Raw genomic sequence first — 17,464 nt, 5'->3', positions numbered from 1 at the left:
AAAGAAGTCCAGTCCCTTCCTGGTTAAGTAGGAATAAATCTGACCTCAGCCCAAACACCATCCAAAGTAGAGATCGACTACCAGAATTAAGATCCTTTTAACTTCAGGACCAATATAGATTAAATAGCATTAGGACTTTCTTGCTGCAAACACCAAATCTTAGAGTGCAATGTAATGAAAGGTCAATTAGCAATGTTTTTAGATGTGGCTGAATAATTTTCAACAAAATATAAAAGCTTTGCCAGTAATACAAATATTTTAATACCAATTTAAAAGGGAATTCCAGTCTCTGCTAAAAATAACAACATAACTAACCTCATTGGTGCTTGTGAATGGCAGATACACAGAAAACTGCATAAGAACCTCTGATGAAAGGAACATATTCACATGCTTCAATATTATAAAGTACAATATAAATGCAACCAGCTAAAGCACTAAACCAGGATTCTTCTTTTTCACAGTAGATTTAAATTTATTGTTCAATAAAGAAACCACGCATGATTGCCTGAATTTTGCAGAGAAGTGCCATTGTTTCTCCTTGAAAGTGCCAGTTCACTTGGGATTTCTGTGCATGAGGGTAAGGATGTGGAAATCATGAACTTCCTGAAGGCTGTTCATCATGCAGTCCAAATAAAGAAATCTGCTGGGGCATCTGCCTGAACAAATGTAGAGGGCTGGATTTAGTGAAGGAATAGCTTGGAATAAGAACAGCCAAGAGGAATTATGCTGTCTTAGCTAAATGACATTTTTTCAATTGTTTGACATTTGTTGAACATATTTTTAAATTGTTAATTAGTTTGAGTTTTTGAACGTTAAGAGCAGGGATAGCTAGCCAACGGAATTTGACTTTCAGGTTTTGCCAGTACTTTTAACAAATTTTATTCTCTCGTTCACCGGATCCAGCCTTTTCTGCCGGACTTTTCATGGTGAGGGCTTCATTGATGAGCATCACGACGGCTTCATCCAGAAAGATACATGGAGATTTGGCATCGATACTAGTGACACAGAAGGCTGGAACTTTGGCCCACAGACAAGCAATGAGATCGTTTTTAATATTAATATAGTCATTAACAGCAAAGCTGACAACCTTCAATAACTTTGAAGTGTGATTTTTGTTCCCAGTTAATGTCTCTCACGTATGGCACAGAGACAGCTGAGCCACATTAAGATTCTTACAAACTCATACTTTCTACATTAATTATTCTCACTTCACAGCAAATCCAGACTGGATTGTAAGCAGGCATTTTACTTTTAATGTTACTGAAATCCTAGTTCAGCAGCTACCTAAATGAGGCTACGTCCACACTAGACCAGATAATTTTGAAAACGCTGGTTTCGCGTAAAAACAATAGGCATCCACACCAGGCGTTTTTGAAAATACCTCTGTCCACATTAAAACAGGTATTTGGACGAATCTCCTCCTACTGGGCATGCGCAGGACACACAGAAAACAAGCAAAGAGGAAACGGTATACTTGGTGCTCGTTTGTCCAGTTACAGACTAGAAAAACTTAAAAGGAAATTGCCAAATGAAAGACTTGGTGCGTTTGTCCAGAAACATTTCCTACAGCCATAGTCTCTTCACCAATGAAAGGGATGACAGCTACAACTAAATGCAATAAAACCACATCGGGAGCACCGGACGCAGTACATCACCCCAGCCAACTCACAGGTGAAGTGTCGCCTCACCTGGAAGGACTGTCTGGGGTACGAGGGTATGTCTATCCATGGCCTCCTCTACTGTAAAGATGAAGCCACACTCAGGTTGGAGGAACAACACCTTATATTCCATCTGGGTAGCCTCCAACCTGATGGCATGAACATTGACTTCTCTAACTTCCGCTAATGCCCCACCTCCCCCTCGTATCCCATCCGTTATTTATTTATATACACACATTCTTTCTCTCTCTCTCTCTCCTTTTTCTCCCTCTGTCCCTCTGACTATACCCCTTGCCCGTCCTCTGGGTTTCCTCCCCTCCCCCTTTTCCTTCTCCTGTCCCATGATCCTCTCATATCCCTTTTGCCAATCACCTGTCCAGCTCTTGGCTCCATCCCTCCCCCTCCTGTCTTCTCCTATCATTTTGGATCTCCCCCTCCCCCTCCCACTTTCAAATCTCTTACTAGCTCTTCCTTCAGTTAGTCCTGACGAAGAGTCTCGGCCCCAAACGTCAACTGTACCTCTTCCTAGAGATGCCGCCTGGCCTGCTGCGTTCACCAGCAACTTTGATGTGTGTAGCTTGAATTTCCAGCATCTGCAGAATTCCTCGTGTTTGCGTTTTATACTGCGGTACTGTTTCCCGGATGGTAGCAGCTGGAACAGTTTGTGGTTGGGGTGACTCGGGTCCTCAGTGATCCTTTGGGCCCTTTCTACACACCTGTCATTGCAAATGTCCTAAATAGTGGGTGTGATGCAAAGTCAAAGCGTGGCGTGTTCAGAGTGATGTCGCGACATAGTTGAGAAGGAAACGGAGTTAGAGATGGAGTTGGAGCGAGCTAATCGGAGAGGAGTCGGTGTGGATGAATTTCAGAGCCCGTTCACCTATACCGGGAGCGAGGCTGGATCTAAGTGCCCAGATGATTTGGAATGGTCGAGTACAGCTATGGGCGGGGTGGCGGGGTACAGGCTTACTGCAGTGGGGGACAACTTGGTGTTTGGCCAATCTAAACACTGGCCCAGATAGACCGATACAGCAGAGTGTCAGGACTGGAGGCGAGAATCAGGCCGATTCTGCTCGCTCTTCCACGACGTTTGCTCCTCTCTCCACAGCGCTAAGGCTGTGAGGCTACAACGCACCGCATACCTGCAAGCTTCGCTGTGATTTCCCGCTGGCTATGTGCCTACTCCGGCTGCTCCAGGCCCTGGGGCTATGGACTAAACGGTTCTGAACGCTGTTGTTTGTTTTTACTGCTTGCATAATTTATATGCTTTTTCTCTCTCTGTGCATTGGCTGTTGGTCCTTTTTTTAAGTTGGGTTCTTTCAGGTTTCTTGCTTTGTGGCTGCCTGTAAGCAGACAAGTGCCAAGGTTCAAGGAACACACATCAAAGCAGCAGGCCAGGCAGCATCTCTAGGAAGAGGTACAATCAATGTTTCAGGCCAAGACCCTTCGTCAGGACTAACTGAAGGAAGAGCTAGTAAGAGATTTGAAAGTGGGGGGGGGGGATCCAAAATGATAGGAGAAAACAAGAGGGGGAGGGGTGGAGCCAAGAGCTGGACAGGTGATAGGCAAAAGGGGATACGAGAGGATCATGGGACAGGAGAAGGAAAAGGGCGGGGGGAACCCAGAGGATGGGCAAGGGGTATAGTGAGAGGGACAGAGAGAGAAAAAGGAGAGTGAGAGAAAGAATGTGTGTATATAAATAAATAATGGATGGGGTACGAGGGGGAGGTGGGGCATTAGCGGCAGTTAGAGAAGTCATTGTTCATGCCATCAGGTTGGAGGCTACCCAGACGGAATATAAGGTGTTGTTCCTCCAACCTGAGTGTGGCTTTATCTTTGCAGTACAGGAGGCCGTGGATAGATATGTCAGAATGGGAATGGGATGTGGAATTAAAATGTGTGGCCACTGGGAGATCCTGCTTTCTCTGGCAGACAGAGCGTAGGTGTTTAGCAAAGCAGTCTCCCAGTCTGCGTCGGGTTTCGCCAATATATAGAAGGCCACATCGGGAGCACCGGACGCAGTATATCACCCCAGCCGACTCACAGGTGAAGTGTCACCTCACCTGGAAGGACTGTCTGGGGCCCTGAATGGTGGTAAGGGAGGAAGTGTAAGGGCATGTGTAGCACTTGTTCCGCTTACAAGGATAAGTGACAGGAGGGAGATCAGTGGGGAGGGATGAGGGGGACGAATGGACAAGGGAGTCGCGTAGGGAGCAATCCCTGCGGAAAGCGGGGGGGGGGGAGGGAAAGATGTGCTTAGTGGTTGGATCCCGTTGGAGGTGGCGGAAGTTACGGAGAATAATATGTTGGACCCGGAGGCTGGTGGGGTGGTAGGTGAGGACCAGGGGAACCCTATTCCTAGTGGGGTGGCGGGAGGATGGAGTGAGAGCAGATGTGCATGAAATGGGGGAGATGTGTTTGAGAGCAGAGTTGATGGTGGAGGAAGGGAAGCCCCTTTCTTTAAAAAAGGAGGACATCTCCCTCGTCCTGGAATGAAAAGCCTCATCCTGAGAGCAGATGCGGCGGAGACGGAGGAATTGCGAGAAGGGGATGGCATTTTTGCAAGAGACAGGGTGAGAAGAGGAATAGTCCAGATAGCTGTGAGAGTCAGTAGGCTTATAGTAGACATCAGTGGATAAGCTGTCTCCAGAGATAGAGACAGAAAGATCTAGAAAGGGGAGGGAGGTGTCGGAAATGGACCAGGTAAACTTGAGGGCAGGGTGAAAGTTGGAGGCAAAGTTAATAAAGTCAACGAGTTCTGCATGCGTGCAGGAAGCAGCGCCAATGCAGTTGTCAATGTAGTGAAGGAAAAGTGGGGGACTGATACCAGAACAGGTACGGAACATAGGTTGTTCCACAAAGCCAACAAAAAGGCAGGCATAGCTAGGACCCATACGGGTGCCCATAGCTACACCTTTCGTTTGGAGGAAGTGGGAGGAGCCGAAGGAGAAATTATTAAGAGTAAGGACTAATTCCGCCAGACGGAGCAGAGTGGTGGTAGAGGGAAACTGATTAGATCTGTCAACTAAGTGTCACAGTAGTATAATTTATATATACTTTGATAATAAATATATTTTGAACTTTGACCTTTGACGGTCCAAACGATTGAATAGACTACTCCTGTTTGTATTTCTTATGTTCTTATACCAACACTGAGAGTCACTGGCACATCCACCACAGGTGGAAAATTGCAAACGTCAAATGCAGCGACTGGAGCTCACAGTTTTTCAGTGAAGATTCTCGCTAAATATGGAGAAGATTATCAACATAAAAAGTATGTAAAATCATGCTATAATGTGGCAATATCAGCTCTCTTATCAGCAGCAACATGGAAATTGAGAGAGGAAAACATGTCAAAACCATGCAAGAAATTAATGGGATGGGCTGGAGAATCAAAAACTAAATTACCTTGCACCTCAAATAGAATAAGGTTATATTGTAAACTCAGGGATTCATTCTGTAACTCTGCCTCTGACAGCTGGCCCAGCCTTTATGATTCCACACTCGTGTTGCGAGATCACAGAATCACCTCTTTAACAATAAACTAAGGATTACTTAAAAATTCACTAACTCAACTGCAAGGAAAGAAGGAATCTGGTTTTATTTTTTACATCAATAAAACAACAGGCAGAACTCCTGAAAAGGAGATTTGAATCACGCAAAGAGTAGAAAATATTGGATCAAGTTTTGAAACAGATTGTGATACACAGTATGTGTTGAATATCTTTCTCTGACTTCTCCGACCTCTGGCTCTCACTAGACCTTCACTAACGGGCCCAGAAATACAGGCGTATACATTTCTGAGGCACAATGTGGATTCCCTGTGGTTGAATTGTGAAAGTCTAAAAAGGAAGACAAAGGTTCTGGAAACACACACAACATGCTGGAGGAACTTCGTCAGGGGTCTCTGCCAGAAACATCAACTGTTTTTTCCCCTCCATAGATGCCACCTGACGTGCTGAGTCTGCTAGCATGGTGTGCACGTTGCTCAAGATTCCCTGCATCTGCAGAATCTCTTCTGTATGTGACTCTGTAATCAGTCGAGATAGAGGCCAGCAGATGGAGATCAGATGACCTGGCCATTGTGGTTCAGTCACATCTGCACTAATCTGCAGTTTCTAAAATAAATGCACTTCTAGTAAAAATCACATTTGATGTCACTTAAAGCGACCTGGCTATCATCTGGTATTGGTCTAGTTGAGGAAAGAAACTAACTATAAGAATGCCACACCACGCCGTTAGCAAATTGGTTTAGTTAAGTGCTACACATCTGTTTTGCTCTTCAAAGAGGGAATGCCTTTTAAAATAAAAAAAAAGGCTTAATACTACATGCACCCTGCCCTAGACAATGGAATTATGTGCTCCTTCTTTACTGCTTGAGCTGTTTGTAACCAAGGCTGCCACTTCATTACAGGCATGTACAATACATTTCTGAGCCATTATTTCGGATATTGATGGCTTCATCTGGCCTTAGATGTTAAATCACTTTATACTATTCATAAGAGTACAGGAAACATTATCCGGGAGTAGGGCAGTGTTCATCAACTCAAATATCATCCCTAAAATCAAAGAAACGTGTGTAAACTGCCTACTGCATCTCCCTATATTAACAATGAAAACATTTCAAAGATAAAGAACTGATCCTGAAATGAGCTGAGCAAACTGAGTTTGCAATGGGTGTTTCCCTGCATTCAGATACATTCCTGATCACTGACTTTTTATAAATAGAAGCACACTGTTCCCATTTGTCTTCCTGGGAAAGAGTGATCTTGTTCTGTCAAAGCGTAATTTATCCATTTAAATAACAAGGAAATTCAGATCCTCATTATTTTCTGTACCGAGGGAAATTAATTCTCAGTGGAAATATTAAAAACTGTGCATTTCCAGAAGCAAAAATAAAAGGAAAAGAGAATCAAATGAAACAAATTATGCGTACTGGGCAGAATTAACAATATGCAAAGAGTTTAGTGGAGAGTTACTATGCACTGAATGCAAATGAATAGTTTGAATGTGACCACCGCCACACAGGAATAAATTTACATGAGCAATGTCAATGCACAAAGACAGACCAGCAGCAGTGACCTCTCCTTTCAGCCCTGCTTATTGTCCTCGATGAGCAGTACTGTAATTATACAATGTATGTAGTATCAGAATTTTTCTGGTATATAATGTACATTGATTGCTCAAGCATGTTCTTTTCACTAAAAAAATGTGAAACCTGAGGCACACATAACCAAAACCACATGAAGAAAGACAATTTTACAAGGAGGTAGAGTAGTATGTTTGTTTCACTTTCCCATGAGAATATTCCTTTTGAAATGAGCAGAAATACCCTGCCTAATGGGTGGTAATCGTTCTCAAATAGTAAACTGCACTAATTTATTTTGCTACAACAGGGCAAGACACATTAAGCCCAAATCAGACCCAGCAAGAATAATGCCTCTCATCAAGTTCATGTGCAATGAAATGCTTGAGGGTTTTTGATGTTCTACATTTTCCCGAGACTTCAAATAGCATGAGCGGAATAAAATCAATTATATAGCTGGCTTCACTAGTATTTGCTGTGCAATATCAAATGAAAGCACAAATCTCCAAATGAAACATTCATTCCAACAGAAAGGGGAAAGTATCTTGTTACTTTAAAGAGTGGCATACATTGTAGTCACATTGCCATATTTTATAGAACAGCCTTGTGCTCAATGAAAATCCATTGTTACATTAAAGCAGGGGTTCCCAAACCTTTTTTATGGCATGGATCCCTACCAATAACCATGAGGTCCGTGGATCCCAGGTTGGGAACCCCTGCACTAACTGGAAATCAATAAAAAAAACATGCCTTTATTGAAATTAGATAAGACAACTTTTTTTTGCCGTGGAAGAAGCAACATTATAAACAATGCATGTCGGTGATAGAAAGGATATAATTGATAAAGCTATTCTTTTATAATGTGTTCAAAGTTATGGTGGAAAGCGAAGAGCGAGCTGGTAGCTGATTAACACTGGATCATCAACTTTTCATTTTCAATTGAGGTAGTGTATGCAGTAACACTGAGCTGATATAGGAAACAACCTCAGGAGACAATAGGAAACAAAATTCAGGATGTAATATCTCTAAAATAATATGGAATTCAATGTCATCAGAAGTCTGAAAATATCGTCCCTTCATTTTTTGTTTCACTTTGTGGCATGTAAGCCGATAAATAATATCCAACTGATGACAGGTGATTGTCGGGTGGCATGGCATGAAGGGCCAGAAAGCCCTATCTGCGCTGCATCGCAATAAATAAATAAATAAACACACACACACACACACACACACACACACACACACACATATGAACAATTGTTCAATAGGTCTCTAATGGCCTCAACTAGATACTGTAAAATTATGAAAACAAGCCACAGTCCTGTATTTGTGAAGTGTTTATGTAATAACCTAAAGTAGCATGGTCTGATACATTAATTGTGAGCTGCATGTGGCCAATTAAGAGTTGAGATGCAGCTCATTACATTTTTGCACACTAAATCAAAGATGGGCCTATGACCTCCACAGACACGGTGTATTTGCACTGTGTATCTGTGTGTGCATAACTTTTTGTGCATCTGTTGCTAAAGGTGTAAGGTGAAAATCAGGTAATATATTACTTCTCGAGCATTGTGTAGTCTTTCATTATCATCTGATCAGCACCATGGAAACATCAGCAATATTGCACACTGAGGTTCAAATTCAGCATAGCCAATTCAAATAAATATTCCTGAGCAAGAAGAGAAAGCAAATCCAACAGAGCTCATTGTGACAAAGGGCAAACAGGATTAAGACAGTATACTGGATGGACAGAAAGAGAAGGTATGGGCCAGTTCACTGAGGCCATCGTCCTCCAATTGAGAGCATCCTGAATGGCTGCATCACTGCCTGGTATGGGGACTGTACTTCCCTCAATCACAGCCCAGCACATCTGTGGATGTGAACTTTCCACTATTCCAGGATATTTACAATGATAGGTGCATAAAAGGGGCCCGAAGGATCATTGGGGACCGAGTCATCCCAACCACAAACTGTTTCAGCTGCTACCATCTGGGAAACGGTATCACAACATAAAAGCCAGGACCAACAGTCTCCAGGACAGGTTCTTCCGCCAGGCCATCAGACTGATTAATTCATGCTGATACAATTGTATTTCTATTCTATATTCACTATTCTGTTGTATGAATGAATGAATGAATGAAATTTATTTCGGTCAGTACAAACATAACAAAAAGCATCATTTTCAACGATGATTTCGTAGGACAAAATTACAACAAAAAAAATAGATATTCTTTAAAACAGACCGAAAGGGTGTAGGCTGAAGCTACAGCTTATTATGCCTACCCCTCTTACTTATACAATAACATATTTGGCGTCAATAACCACATCAAAACAAAAAAATTCATAATTGTTTAACACAAAATCCAATTCCAAGTATCATTTATTTACATTACTCCCATTCATTTTAAATCATGTGTTTTATATTTGTTCATTAAATTATTTTAAAATAATTTTTAAAACTTGTTAAGTGTGGTGCATGTTTTAAAATTCTCACTACAACTGTTCCATAGATTCACCCCTCTGACTGAAATACAATGATTTCTTACATTTGTTCTTATCCTTGGTTTTTGAAATATCCATGTTCCTCTCAAGTCATATTGACTTTCTCTCATTTTAAACAACCTTTGGATACTTCGTGGTAGCTGTCCATTTTTTACTTTATACATAATTTGTATTATTTTAAAATCAACGAAATCTCTGAATTTTAAAGTGTTTAGTTGAATAAGTGGTGGATTGGTTGGCTCATAATAACTTGTCTTATTTACAATTCGTATGACTTCCTTTTGGAGTAGAAAAATTGAGTTTGTATTTATTTTGTATGTATTTCCCCATACCTCTACACAGTAAGTCATGTATGGGACTATAAGTGAACAGTATAATGTATACAAAGATTCCTGATTTAAGAAATCTTGCACTTTGTACAGTATTGCAATAGATTTTGACATTTTTGCTTTGACATAATTTATATGTGGTTTCCAGTTTAATTTATTATCTATTACCACTCCTAAAAACTTTGTTTCAGATACCTTATCAATTTCAACATCATTTATTCTAAGTTTACTATATGAGTTTGGTACATGTGAGTTTCCAAATATTATGAATTTAGTTTTACTTAGATTCAGTGATAATTTGTTAGTATTAAACTATTTCTTTATAATTTTTAGATCTTTCTCCACTGTATCCAAAAGTTGTTTCAGATTATCCCCATTACAAAATATAGTTGTATCATCAGCAAATAATATATATTTTAATGTCTGAGAGACCATACATATATTGTTTATATACAAAATGAACAGCAATGGATCAAGCACTGAACCTTGTGGAACCCCACAAGTTACCCTCAAAAGTTTTGAATTCAAGTTGTTTATATGTACATACTGATACCTGTCTTCCAAATAACTACTTAAGTCATGTGCCACCCCTCTAATACCATATCTTTCTAATTTTGTTAATAATAATTTATGGTCAATGGTACAAATGCTTTTTTTAGATCAAGGAATATTCCCACGTATTCATTCCTTTTTATAGCATTTGATATTTCTTCTACAAAATCTATTAATGCTATTGTAGGGGTTCTGTTTTTTCTGAAACCATATTGCTGTTTACAGAGTATATTATGTTTTGTTATGAATTCATTTAGCCTTCTTACAAATATTTTTTCCAATATTTTGGAAAACTGTGAGAGCAAAGAAACTGGTCTATAATTTGAAAATACATGTTTATCTCCAGCTTAGTATATTGGAATGACCTTGGCTATTTTCATTTTATTGGGGAATTTTCCAGCAATCAAAGACCGATTACAAATATGAGGCAGTGGTTTCACAACACAGTCAATGATGTATTTAATTAAATACATATCATATCCATTCTAATCTGATTTCTTGCTCTTTGGTTTATATACTATATCAATTATTTATTTTTCCTCAGTTGCTCTAATAAACATAGTGTAAGCGTTTATATTGATAATATTACTATTTACTCCATCTTTATTGCTGGGTTCAGTAATTGATTTAGCTAATTTAGTACATACTATTTATTACAAATTACTATAAACTGCATATTGCACATTTAGATGGAGACGTAATGTAAAGACTTTTACTCCTCATGTATATAAAGGATGTAAGAAATGAAGTCAATTCAATTCAATTCCTCAAAAATCATTCTGAAGCAAAGTAACGTAGCAAGTGCTGGACCAAAATCTGTGTCAAGATAAAATGACAGATAAATTTGTCATAATTTGATAAAAGAAAACAAAAATGGTAGAGTTTGCACTGAATGATGGCAAATATTTAGCATGTAAACAAGCTGAATATAGTTGTCTGTGGTGTTCAAAGTGCTTTCCATTTAAATACGCGCATGTAGCTACAACAATGTTGTCAATGTCATATTTCTAGCCTGTCAAATTTCTACAGACCTAGTAAACAATATCCAATGAATTCAGACAGAAAAGACCTGATTAATCTCTACATCACTTTCATGATTATGAGGTTGAAAATACATCAATACTGTACCTAAATTCCCAAAAGTTTCATAAATGCATATCAGTTAATAAGCATTCAATATATACTTTGGCCTGATGAAATGTAGGAAGTTTCAAGAACTAACTGGAAGAGAATAATGTGGTGTGAAAGAGGAAGTACTAAAATCCCATTCAACCAGGTGTGCTGATGATACTGAACTGGGAACAGTAGTGATGCCTGGTCAAATGCTACACAGGAAAATTCATGAAGTCAGTTCCTGGGAAAATAACGAGCAATTTAAATTTAATGCAGGCAATTGCAATGGATTGCACAGGATGGGAAAAAAAACAACTTGCATTCTCCATCCTGAAATGTTCAAAGGTATGCAATCGTGGAACGGTGGATGCAAATCGTGGAGCAGTTCCAATTTACTAAACTCCTTGCTCCTAACCACATTTTCACAAGAATTTAATTTAATTACCTTGAATCAACAATGAAAAATGAGGAAAAACATTGTCAGATTACCGAAGAGTTACTCATATAAACCTGCAAAGAATTTGCCCCGCCCTCAAAAACGAGGAATCCATTGACAATCTTCCAGTCAGCCTCCTCTTAATCCAACTGCTGCAATGCTGAACCCTGCCAAGAGCTTGGTGTCCCAGAAGAATATCTGACATTTGTATCAACAAATGGTCTCTGCTACTGGCGATCCAGGCAGTGCAAATCAGTTCTGGCATACCCGGAATGCGAGAAATGCCAAAGGCACATCTGTCTTTGTTCACTGTTTAATTGTTCACTATTAACACCCAAATGTGGCAAGTCTAAGGAGTTCTGAATTAATACACTGGCAGTGACATTACCTACCTCTGTCCACAATACAATGTCGTAGCTGCATATTATACCTGTAGCCCCCTGCAGTAGTTTCACCAAGATGGCACCTCATACTTAAGAGGAGCTATTACGGTTTTTTTCTGCATGTGCTTTCGCATTTTGAATTATACTTTTTCATTCTCTTGGGCTGAATGTAATGATAATATGGTGCAGATAATGTGTTCTTGTGTGGAAAATTGCATGTGTTCTCTGTTCATAAAAAAAGTAGGGCAAATTATATTCGGTTAACTATTCCCACATCAGGCAACTCTCAAAAGGAAAATGAAGAAAGGTGTTGATGAGAATTCTATCAGATAGTACTCAATTACCAACAACCAGCTCACTATTTTCTATTTGGAATGAGCTGAGAGCACTTGGCAATAGAAACTTTCTCCAAACTCTTACTGGCTTCAATCACATCCAGCACAAAGGTCTCCGTGGTTACTGGCAGCAACTTATCTCATGACCGCAGAGATTATTTAGTGCGCTTCAGCCCAAGCAGCTTCAGCTGCTTCATCAAAGACTCCGTCCAACATAGGGTCTGGGGTGCGGATAGTTGCTAAAAACTGGAAAGTTCAATGTCATCTGCAACACCTCCGATAATGAGGCCAACTCTGGGTGTGTACCAAGACCTGGACCTTCTAAGTGGGGAATTCAGTATGAGAATTATGAGCCAGATATTCCTAGAATCAAACGAGATGGATGGAGCTTTTGAGACTGAGCACAGCTGGAAGCTGGGCTGCAAATGAGTAAATTACATTCCTCTCTGTTTTGTTTTTGTTTTTCTCTTTGCATTCAGACTGGAACTGATCCTGAATATCTGGCCTCAAACAAGAGAAGAGATGTGGCATTCCCTCTTGGAATCATAAAGGACAAATAGCAGGAGAGGAAAAAGAGGAGTCAGTTTTTAAGAATGATATAAGCCTGAAAATGTCAGCCACCACCCAAGCTACACAATATAAAGATGGCATGTGTTATAAGAGCATTTAATGAAAAGATGTACATCATGAATTATGTTTCAGGAGTCAAAGAAGCAAATAAATGAAGATCTACAACCGCAGTCAATTACCTACAGGACTCCGCCTGCTGGAAGTCATTACAGAACTTGTCCTTTCCGTGGTAATTCAAACCTATTACAGAATGATCTTTGGGGTGTTCGCCATATTGCCTTTATGGCATGGAATCACTATGTGACTGACCCACTATTGTGTAGAAAGAAGGAATTCATAGAAGCACAGGTATTGGAGCAGGAGTCAATTATTCAATCACCACTCAACATAATTATGGCTGATCATCGTCTTCTGTAGCCTGTTCTTTCTTCCTGTATCCATTAATTCCTTTAGAAACACATCCAGCTCTTTCCTGAAAATCTTTAATGACTGTACTCCTCTGCTTTTGGTGGTAGAGTTCATCGCGCTCTGGGTAAAGAAACAACTTTTGAATACGGTTCAAAATGGCATTACGTATATCATGAAGTTGAGACACTGTTGCTCATTCTTCAACCACTGGAGGTATCCAGTATCTAGTCTGTCTAATCATGTTAGAATTTTATAGGCTTACTAGAGATGTCCTTTCATTCTTCTAAGTGCCAGTAAATATAGGCCAAAATTAAACTAATATCTCCCTTGTCAGTCAGTGCTGATATCCTAGGAATCAGTCTTCAGTGCACTGCCCCTAAGAATATCCTTTCTAAAACTGTACATGAAGCTCTTGATGGACTCTCACCAAGCCATTCCTGCTCCTAAACCCCAAACCTCTTTACAATTAGTGTAAACATATTGTACCTTTTTAACTGTCTGTTGTACCTGAACACTTGTTTTCAGCAATTGGCATACAAGGAAACCTGAATCTTACTGCAGCTTCCATTTTTGTTTTCAATTCATTCATTTTGGTGTCATGGCAAGTTGTCCAACCAGAATTAATAACCTGCCAGCTAACTCAAAGCCCAGAAGCAATGGACAGAACTTGGAGGAGGAAAATTCCAGTTGCCAAAAGTATAAACTGAATATTGCTTTCAGAGGATCCCTGGATAAAATTTGCTGAAAATTCCACAGTGAATTTATCCTTCAGAATTTGATTTGCACTAAATTCTTCTAAAAATATGACCCCTCCTCCCACCCACCTTCTCCAGGTAAAAACCAGGAGTGAAAATGCTAAACAGCAGTGCACTGAATTAAACAGCAGCACAAAGGCAGGAATGGCTCTCTTGGGATTAGGAACACACTAAGAGGTGAGAAACCTGCTGTGCTGCGCTGCTTTAGAGTGATGTCATGTTGACTGAGCATCACTTTTCCCAATCTTTCTCAATTATGTCAAAACAGAAGTGACTTGAAACATTAACTCCATTTCCCTCTTCATTTGTCTGCTGCTGCAATGTTGAACAGACTTCTTTCATTATACAGAATTCATACTAGAAGACTTTCAGTGTATTTGAAAATGCACTGATCTCATAACTAAGACCCATTCAGGTCCAAAGTATTAGTGGGTAGAGTTATAGATTGGATTAAATTTGGCACAATTTGCCTCGTAGAATTGTGGTGCTCTTGTTTCTATTTCTGTTTCTTATTGAGCATGTGACAATCTAAAACTAACCCTCACTCACATATCTGATAGTAGTGTGTTTCAGATGAATCAGAATCAGGTTTATTATCACTGACATGTGATGTGAAATTTGTTAATTTAACAGCAGCAGTTCAATGCAATACATAATCAAGCAAGAGAAAAAAAAATAAGTAAATCAATTATGTATATTGAATAGATTTTAAAAAGTGCAAAAACAGAAATACTGTATATTAAAAAAAAAGTGAGGTAGTGTCCAAAGATTCAATGTCCATTTAGGAATCAGATGGCAGAGGGGAAGAAGCTGTTCCTGAATCGCTGAGTGTGTGCCTTCAGGCTTCTGTACCTCCTACCTGATGGTAACAGTGAGAAAAGAGCATGCCCTGGGTGCTGGGGGTCCTTAATAATGGATGATGCCTTTCTGAGACACCACTCCCTAAAGATGTCCTGGGTACTTTGTAGGCTAGTGCCCAAGACGGAGCTGATGAGATTTACAACCTTCTGCAGCTTCTTTTGGTCCTATGGAGTAGCCTCTCCATACCAGACAGTGATGTAGCCTGTCAGAATGCTCTTCATGGTAAACTATAGAAGTTTTTAAGTGTATTTGTTGACATGCCAAATCTCTTCAAACTCCTAATAAAGTACAGCCGCTGTCTTGACTGCTTTATGACTACATCGATATGTTGGTACCAGGTTAGATCCTCAGAGAACTTGAAGCTGCTCACTCTCTCCACTTCTGATCCCTCTATGAGGATTGGTATGTGTTCCTTCGTCTTACCCTTCCTGAAGTCCACAATGAGACTTCAGGTAATGAGAGAAAAGCTATTCTTTTGCTGCAGGGTAAGAATACGTACACTTAAAACCTACAGCTGGCTCATTCAGGAGTGGGATCAAGAGGCATTTTTTTCTCTCAGAAGGTACTAGAGGTCTTCCATACTCCACCAAAACAATGTTGATTCTGTGATAAGTAAATATGCATAAATGTGAAGAATTACAATTGAAAGTGATTGTTTTCCTTTTCAGGCAAGATTCGAGAAAAAAGCAGCTTAGATGTATATTGACCTACTCTCATTGCAATTATCTCATGGTAAAGTTCAACTTCACTGTTACGTCTTTCCCACCTAATATCCATCAAATATGTTCAAATATGTTGTAGGTATGTTTGTAATGACTATTAGATATGAGGGAAAAGAACGTTATGTAAATTAATTAAACATTGTACCTTAAGTGCAAACCTAAATCTGTTTTTTCATCAAATGAAAAAAGAAACTGTAAAAATATTTTTAAATTTTTGCTATCATTGAAATAACATTCAGTAATTTATGCATTAAATGGATCTCTCCTCAAACATTACTGTTAAATAATACACTGTCAGATAATTTGAGATAAAAATACTATGAGCAGTTTAGTTTTCTACTTTTTATGGTAGACCATAGGCATATGGAAGCCACTAGTGATTAATCTCAGCAATCCTCCGAAAGGATTTAGTTGTTGTGCACAGCATAAAGGTTAACTATAGAGCGATGCAAAGAACTGGAACTTGATGGAAAGCCCCGAGTCAGATGAAGTGCAGTATAAAAACTGTTGAAAACACAGGAAGAGACCAACCGTGCAGTGGTTCATTTGGGCAGAGTACCAGAGACACTACGTTGAATGTCTGATTTACCCTGAGAAAGAAATTCTTTTTCTAACAACTTATAGATTCCAATTAGAAATTAATGAATTAGTAGAGTTAAATTAAAATGGTATATATCAATATTAACTAAAATAACAGAAAATTCACAGAGAAAATTATGTTGGTTTATAATGGCAAAGATCTCAACTGGAGAAATTCAATAGTTTTTTTCAAGGTCTACCAGGCCATGAATTTTGATTAAATAGCTGAGTGACTTGCAGATACTAAAACAACTGATGGTGCTTTCTGAAGCACATCTTGCACACAGGCCAAAGATGTGCAAGGATGATATTATTTATCATAAGATAAACATTTGATGGTTCTCCTGTCAAATTTGTTCACATATAAACAATCAAGAGACATAATGAGCCCGTATAGGAAGTTGGGTCTGAACAGCAAGAAAAAAAACACCTGCAGTGTTTCAATTGGTCAGCAATTACTTGAAAATTTGTCAGACTCAGCTGGAAATGAGCTAGTTTTGGAGTTTTCAAAGCTTGTTGAAGGTAAAGGTTTCTAACTCTTTATCAGCAAAGTCAAGTCATGGTAGCTGAGCCCTTGACAGTTGTAGAAGAGAAGCCAAAAGCAAAGCCTCATTTGAATGGCAAGCAGAAGAAAAAAATACAGAAGGGGTTGAGCTGACCATGAAGGCTCTCCGGGAAGCAATGCTGTCAGCATGAGCAGTCAGAGGCCAATTTTTGTTTTTAATCTGACACCTGCAATCTTCCACAGGCCATAGCCAGACAGCCGTGTTGTGACTGCCCATTCTGCAGGAGTATACACTCAGTGACCACTTTAATAGGTACATCTGTACACCTGCTCATTAATGCAAATATCTAATCAGCCAATCATGTGGCAGTAACTGAATGCATCAAAGCATGCGGACATGGTTAAGAGATTCAGCTGTTATTCAGTCCAAACATCAGAATGGAGAAGAATTGTGACACTGACTGTGCAATGGATTGTTGGTGCCAGACCAGGTGGTTTGAGTATCTCAGAAAATGCTGATCTCCTGGGATTTTCACACACATTAGTCTCTGGAGTTTCAAGAGAGTGGTACGCTCAAACAAAACAAACATCCAGTGAGCGAGAGTTCTGTGGGCAAAAACGTCTTATTGATGAGAGAGGTCAGAGGAGAATGGCCAGGCCAATTCAAGCT

The 17,464-nt window shown here is 39.6% G+C and overlaps 1 protein-coding gene across 4 annotated transcripts in view; it reads right to left on the bottom strand.

Annotated features, from left to right (window-relative positions):
- dclk2a (doublecortin-like kinase 2a) overlaps window positions 1-17,464 on the bottom strand; it is a 378,249-nt gene that overhangs the window by 271,083 nt on the left and 89,702 nt on the right. The window lies entirely within an intron of this gene.

This window comes from Mobula hypostoma, chromosome 4 (assembly GCF_963921235.1).
Source record: "Mobula hypostoma chromosome 4, sMobHyp1.1, whole genome shotgun sequence".
Taxonomy (NCBI): domain Eukaryota; kingdom Metazoa; phylum Chordata; class Chondrichthyes; order Myliobatiformes; family Myliobatidae; genus Mobula; species Mobula hypostoma.
Note: the sequence above shows the minus strand (reverse complement) of the source record. Positions and strands in the feature narration are given on the sequence as shown.